At 42.6% G+C, this 8,853-nt stretch overlaps 1 non-coding gene across 1 annotated transcript; it reads right to left on the bottom strand.

Moving 5' to 3' along the window:
* Positions 1–5,479: 5,479 nt before the first annotated feature.
* TRNAQ-UUG (transfer RNA glutamine (anticodon UUG)) lies at positions 5,480–5,564 on the bottom strand. Its single transcript has one exon. It is a non-coding gene; the product is annotated as a tRNA-Gln (tRNA).
* Positions 5,565–8,853: the final 3,289 nt, after the last annotated feature.

The raw sequence follows: 8,853 nt of genomic DNA, 5'->3' as shown, positions 1-8,853 counted from the left end.
AACTTTTTAATAAAATAGTTTTCCCCTACACATTTCCTTGTATGTCTCTGAAAGATACTAGCAGCTATTAACATTTTTTTTTAAATATTGGATTTAGTCTGTGCCCCTTTTCTCTGCACTTTTAATTTCCTAAAGTATTTGTATAAGTTTCCCGTTGCTGCTGTAACAGATTACCACTTAGTGGTATAAAGCAACATAAATGTATCTTCTTAGAATTCTTGAGGTGGTTGGCGTTAACATCAAAGCGTCTGCAGAACTTCTTTCTTTCTGGAGCCTCTAAGGGGGGGAATCCATTTGCTTGCCTTTTCCAGCTTCTAGAAGCTGTCCACATCCCTCGGCTCATGACCCCACATCACTCGGGTCTCTGCCTCAGTCTCATCACCTTCTCTGACTCTACGCCATCATGCCTTGCTCTGATAAGGACTTTTGTGATTACGTTGGGTCCATCACGTAATCCAGGGTAATCTCCCCATCATAAGATCCTTAATTTAATCACACCTGCAAAGTCCCTTCAGCCGTATAAGGTGACAGGTCCACAGGTTCCAGCGATTAGGACATGGATATCATCGGGAAACTGTTATTCACTCTGCCACAGTAGCACTTTATCATTTCTCTTTATATATGGGGTTCTTGGTGGCTTTGTTATATTTACCCATCTGGCAATTCATCCACAAAAGTGACATGTTCATATTCTACCTCTGTCTCTGTCTCTTTCTCTCTCTCTCTCCCCACCCCCTCCCCACTCAAAGCACAGCTGAGAAAAAGCCATGTGTATGGCAGGTTGCTGGATGTTACTGCCCCAGATATGTTGTATTATATGATTCTTTAGGCTATTCATATACAATTACATGAGCACATAATTTATAGCATTTAATGTAATCATTACTGCTAATTCTTGAAAATATAGCATCAGGTTTATAAATCAGTCATGTTATGAGATTTCTTATGCCCTATAGCATACTTTTGTTCCAGTCTATCATATCTATGTTTTAAATTAAAAAAAAATTGTTGACTATATTGAGATGGAGAAGTAGCATCTTTGTTCCTTGGAACATAAAGGTATTATGAGGAAGTTAGTATTTGGGAAATATAATATCATTTTATGCTTTTTATGAAAAGTGTGATTAGGCATTGGATTCAGGCATGCCAAGTTTCAGTCAAAAGTAAATTTTATGGCTGTGTGTTCAGTCCCTTAAAACAGGGGTGTGTAATGGAAATCGTGACAGGCACTTAATTATAACGATGCTACTCAGTGTGGATATAATAAATGTGCCAAGCTTGTTCATAAAACACCCTGACGCAGTCTGAAAACCTGTAACACGAACAGTGACCAAATGGCCATGTCTATTGAATTCCCTTGAAAAGCAAGCGAGAAGGGAGAATGTCTCACGGATTCCACTCGGTGCTGCTCCTCGACTCACAGCTCCCTGACATGGGGCCTTACATTCCAACAGAAGAGCAACAAGACATCATCTCTCAGCAGCCTGGAGTCTTAACTGTGTCCTCCCTTGGTTCGAATAAAAGCTGGTACCTTCCGAAGAGGCTGCTGGGAGTGAGCATTTGAGCAGGTGATGCTGTCTGACTGGCAGTAGCCATTTGAATACAGTAAAACCTACTGATAGAAGTTTGCAGAGGGAATTTGGAAGGGAATTTGTAGTTAATTCTGTTAGCAGGCAATAACGGTATGAAAACGTGTCAAAATATCTGAAGGTAAGTGACAGAGAAGCACTCTCCATACATGTCGGTCAGGACCTCAAGAAATGGGATAGATTGGGGCGTCTGGGTGGCTCAGTTGGAGGTTAAGCATCCAACTCTTGGTTTTGACTCAGGCCATGATCTCACTGTTCTTGAATTTGAGGCCTGTGTCGGGCTCCATGCTGCTGGTGGGAAACTTGCTTGGGATTCTCTTTCACTGCCCCTCCCTCTCTCTCTCTCTTTCTCTCTCTCTCTCTCAAAATAAACGTTAAAAAAGAAAGAAGTGGGTTACACTTTTGCCATTAGAGACATGTGTGTCACATTATGGGTGAAAGATGCAACATTTAGTCAAGTTCAGAACCGGAGGGCTATAAAAATCAATAGAGGTCACATTCATTTAATGGAAATGACTTAACTTCCTCAGTTGATAATACAGCATAAGATATTGGGTGGCAAATAAATAATCCTGGACTAATTCTGCAGAACTCACTACTGGATGAATAAGAATGCTGAGACAGCAGGAGAGGAAATGGATAGAATCATAGAACACCAGTGCTGGAAGGGATTAGAGAGAGCATTGAAGATGCATGCTCCTCAAGCTTCAGTGTGCACGTGAATCCCAGAGAATCTTGTGAAAATGCAGATTCTGATTCCGTAGGTCTGGGGAGAGGCCTGAGTTCCCGCATTTCTAACAAGCTCCCATGCTGCCGGATTGTAGGCCACACTTTGAGGTGCAAGGATTTAGAGAATTCCCAGTATAGGATTCCTGGCTCCCCAGGTCTTTTTGAAGGTAAAAAATGGAAGCCAAGTTGGTTTCAAAAAGCTTCAGTGACATTGGGTATTTGGGTATTTATTTTATTCAGAACAAGATGGCAAGTAAATAAAAATGCAGAAAGACTTTGTACCGGGTTGATAACTCACTGGGATCTGGCCTCAGACTGTCCATCTTTACTACATTCTAAGTATATGCCCTCAGTAAATTTCAGAATTCTCTACCTCAGTCCCACGATCTATAAAAAGAGACTCACAATAAGACCTACCTGGCCGGATTGTGGGAGGATTCAGTGAGTTAATATGTATAATGAGCTTACAAAGGTACCTGGCCGAGCACAAATGGGTACTCTGCATTGGTTAGTATTATTGTTGGATGTGCAGATTTGTAGTGCTATGGCTTTGGTTTTTAAGAAAAACAAAGGAATTTTTTCCCCAGCTTGTTCAGAAAGGTAAACCAAATCTTCATAGCTCGGGCACAACTTTCATGTTAAGGGGTTGGGAACCTTTCTGATGGAGGAATGGGAAGCCGGTAGGGATAAGTTTCTTGACCAGTGCATATAGCTACATTCAAAAACCGGGCTAGAACCCAAGTTCCAATCTCCAGTTGAAAAGCTTTTCTTATCTTTTAACTCTTAAAATACTTCCCGAAGTTTTCCAACAACTTAAAAATCATAAAGGTAGGTGAAATATGATTCACAGTCAAGGTTTTCAAGCAAGTGATGCTATTTCTGTTTTCTGACCATTCGCTTTCCTCCTAAATTCTTACAGTCTGGCCCCATCGTGGCCAAACCCAGCCTTGATTCCTCTGGCCCTGTAGTCTGCATCTTGCCTAAGTGCTCCTTTCATGACCTTGGGAAGCAGCATTACCCTGACCCTCTTTCTACATCTTTGATCACCACCTTTCTGTGCCTTTGCTCTCTCCTCACTTTCTCTCCTAATTGTAGAGCTTCCTTACCTCTACCTTCTGTTATTTATACTCTATCCTTACTCTTGGTTACTCTTTCTTGATCTTTCCTTAGACAGCCAAAGCTAGAAGTCATGTCTTCCAAGAGAAGAGGAGGTATGGAATCATGTGGAAGGAGAATGGGGTCTGGAGTCAGGTCATCGTGCCTGCTCTTTGGCCCTGCCCCTTAGTATTTACTTGTGAAACCGGGCAAGCTAATTCACCTTTCTGCGTCTCAGTCTCCATCTCTGCAATTGAGGGTATTGCCATCTAATGCATAGGGTTGTGCTATGGTCTGGGAAGCTTCTCGTGAGGTGTGGTGGAGAGCATCCAGTAATATTTTTCCCTCTCCTCTTCTCTTTTGTGATGGCCCATTTCCTATTCCTTAGGATATGACTCTGGATACTTGTCTCAAGTCCTGATCTTTTGTTGAGCACCTATTGCCTGATGAGTATCTTCCTTTATATAATTCCCCATCTTCTCAAATTCAATGTTTTGAGCTGAATTCACCATCTTCCAACAAGCTGTTAATATTGTCATTTTGCATAATAGTTCTAGTTTCCAAGGTTCTCAAGCACAGTCTTTAAACTACCTCTAATTCCTACCTCCTCAATTCTCCGCCCCCAGTCAGCCAGCCACCAGGTGCTCTCAGTTCTTCACCAAGTCCCTTCTATCCTTTTCATGTCCTCTTCGTCACCCTCATTTTGGGTTTATCTCATTCTTCAAGTAGTGAAATGTAGTGACATTAGACTCCTGCATTCACCTTCAGGCTTCCAAAGCCAACCTACATAGCACTGTCCGTGCAAACTTCCCGAAGCCCGGTTCTGACAACATTCTTCCCATGCTCAAAATCCTGTGGTGATTCTTCATCAACAAATCCTCAGGGCTCGTGAAGACTTTCTGTGATCCCATCTGTGAATGTTTCTTTCTAAATTTGCCCTCAACTAACCTATTACATAAACTTATGCTTCAGTCAAATCTATTCATTTTTCTCTAAATTACACTTTTCTAACCTTGAACTTTAATAAAAAATTGTGCTGAAATACACACAGCGCAAAACTTGCCATCTTCACCGTTTTTAAATGTATCATTCAGTGGCACTAAGCACATTCCCATTGTTGGGCAACCATCACCCCCACTCATTTCTTGAACTCTTTTCATCTTGCAGAACTGAAACTCTACATCCATTAAGTAACAATCGCCTATCCCCTCTTGCCCCCAGCCCCTGGTGACCTCTATTCTACTTTGCTGTCTCTGTGAATTCATGTCTAGGTACTTCATAGAAGTGGAATTGTACAGTATTTTGTCCTTTTACGACTGGCTTCTTAGCATGTCGTCCTCAAGTCTCATCCATACTGCAGCATGTGCCAGAATTGCCTTTCTTTTGAAGGCGGAACGATATTCCCTTGTAAGCCGATGACACATTTTGTGTATCAGTTCATCTGTCAATGGACACTGGGGTTGTTTCCACATTTTGGCTGTGGCAGATCATACTGCTCTGAAAGTGGGTGCACGCATCTTACCTCTGAAGCTTTGCTCATACTATCTCCTCCCCTGAGGAGCTATCCTTTCTCTTCTTCTCCACTGATTAGAATTCTGACAAAACTTCAAGGACTGGGTTGAAATAACATTGCCTGCAGCTGTCCCAGCCACCTGTGATAGCAGGTATTTTGGGAAATACTCACTGGCACTTAGCATGTAGATCCTCGGGTTCCATTTTTGTTTTATGTGGGTGTGTTGTAAGCCTTTTAAGGAAAGATACAATGGGAGGATTTCCCACTGTTTGGTTGGTTAGTAGGCTACTACAGAACTTGGTTTAGAGACTTTTATAAAGTAGGTATGTAATTAATAAATTTTATGAAGATGAGGAGGAGGAGGAGGATATGGAGAAAATGGAGAATCAGCAGAGACTATTTTCCCATTGGTTGCAAATCAGTATGTTTTTTTTTTTTTTAACATTTATTTATTTTTGGGACAGAGAGAGACAGAGCATGAATGGGGGAGGGGCAGAGAGAGAGGGAGACACAGAATCTGAAGCAGGCTCCAGGCTCTGAGCCATCAGCCCAGAGCCCGACGCGGGGCTCGAACTCACGAACCACGAGATCGTGACCTGAGCCAAAGTCAGACGCTCAACCGACTGAGCCACCCAGGCGCCCCCAAATCAGTATGGTTTTTAAAGGCTCAAGAGTAGCAGAAAATACTCTCACTTTATCTTTCCCAACTTCTAAATCTTTTATTATTATTATTATTATTTTTAAGAGAGAGAAATCACACAAACAGGGGAGGGGGCAGAGGGAGAGAAAGAAAATCTTAAGCAAACTCCACCTTCAGGGTGGAGCCCAACACAGGGCTTGATCCCACAGCCCTGGGGTCATGACCTCAGCCAAAATCAAGAGTAGGACGCTTAACCGACTGAGCCACCCAGGTACCCCTCGGATCATTTCTGATATGCATTGCCACAGTACTCATATTTGCACAAACACATTTTATGTAGGGTAAATATTAAATGATTATGTGACTTACTCCAAATTACATAGCCTGTAAGTGTTGAATCCCAGATCAGAACCCAGGTCTGTTTTCTCCCCAGCTTCTCGTTTTTAGAACAGTTGCTGTCGTAGGCTGACTTCAGATCCTGAGGAGTATTTATCAATTTGGGGCTTGAACCTTTTGTTTTCATATATATTGTCCTTGTCTTATCCTGTCATGAGCAGAGAAAACATGGAATCTTTAAATCTAGCCTGAGGACTTAAAATAGTTTTGACAAGCTTGTAATATGGCTTAGAATAAGCAGAATGAAAATTCAATGTGAATGATCATAGCCTAGCAAATTGCAGAAATAAGCTCTAGGGAATCGTAGACTATTATGCACAGCAGGAAGATATTTAGAAGCTAGTTGACCATGGGCTGAATGTGGATCAGAAATGTAGCAACTTGATGCAATGGTTAAAAGATGGATTTTGATAGGATGTGATAAAAGAAATATAGCATGAATTACCTATATAGTAATTCTTCTTTTCCTCAAGAAAAGAGAAGTGGGCCATTATCAGAGAACTGGTTTTCTGTAATTGGGGATTTATGATTTGTGGATGTATCTGGAAAACAATAACCATTTAGTGAAATATTTATTAAATACCTATTACATACTTATTATGTACTGTGGCAGGGTTGCAGAGTAGAGTACGGTCCCCATATAAAAGCTATAAATTGTAGCTTGACAGATGGGCAGATGAAAGACAATTAAAATTTGAAAGAGAGATATACATGAGATCCTCAAGTAACAGAGAGCACAAATGTCTAATCCCGACTTGGCTGCAGGAGGATTTGGTCAGAGAAGCCTTCCTGTCTGAGGGGGAGTTAATCAGGAAAAGGAGGCGTGGGGTAGTCACGTCCCATAAATAAATCCACTTTAGCCACGACATGAAAGCAAGAGGAAACGTGGCCAGCTCTATCTAGCCAGTTAGGAGGTACCAGCATCACGGATGTGAGCCTAGACAGTGGTGGGAAACAGGTGAGGAAAGTATGTCTCGGGCCATAAAAGAAGGGCTTGAATTTTAATCCGTAATCTAGCTCTGTATCCCTTGAACAGTAGTTGACCCACTGCAAACATTGTGTATTTATTTGGGAAAATGATAGAAACCAAGATATCTGAACCTGAGAGGAGACAGCCTCTAAAGGTTATTTTATGAAGAATGCTATGGCATGTTCTTCCTCTTCCCCTGATGATAGCACCAAACACAGTAAAGGAAACTAACAGAAAAAGATTTAGGTTCTTTATAGGAAAGAACTTACTGACTGGGCAACATGTCACTCAGCAAATAGCTTCACTATGCCAACTCCGGAAAGTCGGCCATTCCTCCTGTGACCACTATGGTCACAGCCCACTCTGGGGGCAAATGTAGGTGAAGTCTTGCCTCACTGAGCTGGTGAAAGCCTTTGCTCTTACGGGGGGAGCGGGGGCAACCTCATTCTTCTAGTCCACCAGCAACAACTCTATGTACAAGTTCAGGGCTAACATAACTTATTTCTCCCTGCTGCATCCTGACTGATGTGATTACAGTTTTATTTTGACTGCTTTCAAGGTAACCTTTGCTGCCCTTTACGTGTATTCAAGAGGGTTGGCAGGTAGTGGTGCCATATTGCTTTATAGTCACCTGTGGGGGTTGGGGGTGGGGAGGGGGATAGAGGACATTTAAAGAAAGAGCAGTTTGCCGTGGCCCCTCCGGAGACCCTCTTGCCGACACCCCTCATTACCTTTCTCAACATTCTGCTTTTGCACTGTAGCTAAACGATAGTAGTCCCCTCTCAGTCCACGCCTGGAAGCCCATCAGAGCACCCAACAGTGCTTCCTGCCTTCCAGACCTCAGCCCAGCCACTCAGCTCCAGCAAATCTCCCTATTCCTAAAAGGCTTTGCCCAGTTAGAGCCAACACACAGGAACACACAACCTGATTTTCATGACAAAAGACCATTTTGCATATGAGAAACATGCTTACAATCCTTGCTCAGGGGTCGATAGATCTCCAGTGCCATTTTTTGCTGGCCTGCTGGCAGCCTCCTTGGGCTGAGCGGCAGCGGGAGTCAGGAAGCGATGCTGCGATGAAGTTAGGGCATCCACAGCCAGGATTTGCTAATAGAGACAATACCTTGCCCTGAAGGCAGTCTCCAGCTGCAGCCCTGAAGCACACACGTTGAGAATGTATCACACAGAACTGTCAGTCAGTACTGGAGCCAGAAAATTGTTGTTTCAAATGTTACAGTACAGGAAAATCGCCTCTCTGCACTTGCTGCCAAAAAAATGACAGCTTAATTTATGCCACACTGAAGCTACATTACAGAGCCATTCAGCTTGGCAGTTAAGTACGCTCCGTGCTCACATCTTCCCCCTGTGCAAGTGCACTGGGGAGAAATACACAGGGGCTATAATAAGGACAATTGGCCGCAGGGTTTGCCGTGTCAGTGGAACTAAATACAGGTGAAACAGTATCAGCAATAAAATACATCACCCCCACCTCATTTGCAAAACCCACTGCTGCCTGTGTGGCTGCAAATATTCAGGAAGGCTCTGCCGTGGCAACATTGTTATGCACGGGGTAGATTAAGGAGAGATGTGCTGGTGTCAACCCCCTGGGTTTTATGTTGAGGGGAGGTGCCGCGGTATTACCCTGTGACTTTGAAAATTATGTCAGTATCCTTGATACAGACCTTCAAAACTTGGCAGTGTTTACCTTTTCCGAAATTAAAAATCTGACAGTATTACACTGTAGCCAAGGATCTGTATTTTCTGTCTCCGTGTACATTAGAGTATTAAAGATACACTTAATAGTCGAATTTTTTTAAAAAAACAATCCCAGTCATTATTGCCAAGGTTGCATTTCATGTCCATTTCTGTAATTTTCACACACAATAAACCACCATGTACTTGAATGGCAAACACTATGACCT

This window comes from Panthera uncia, chromosome A2 (assembly GCF_023721935.1).
Source record: "Panthera uncia isolate 11264 chromosome A2, Puncia_PCG_1.0, whole genome shotgun sequence".
NCBI classification, from domain to species: Eukaryota; Metazoa; Chordata; class Mammalia; order Carnivora; family Felidae; genus Panthera; species Panthera uncia.
The sequence above is the reverse complement of the archived record's forward strand: the minus strand, read 5'-3'. Positions and strand labels throughout refer to the sequence as shown.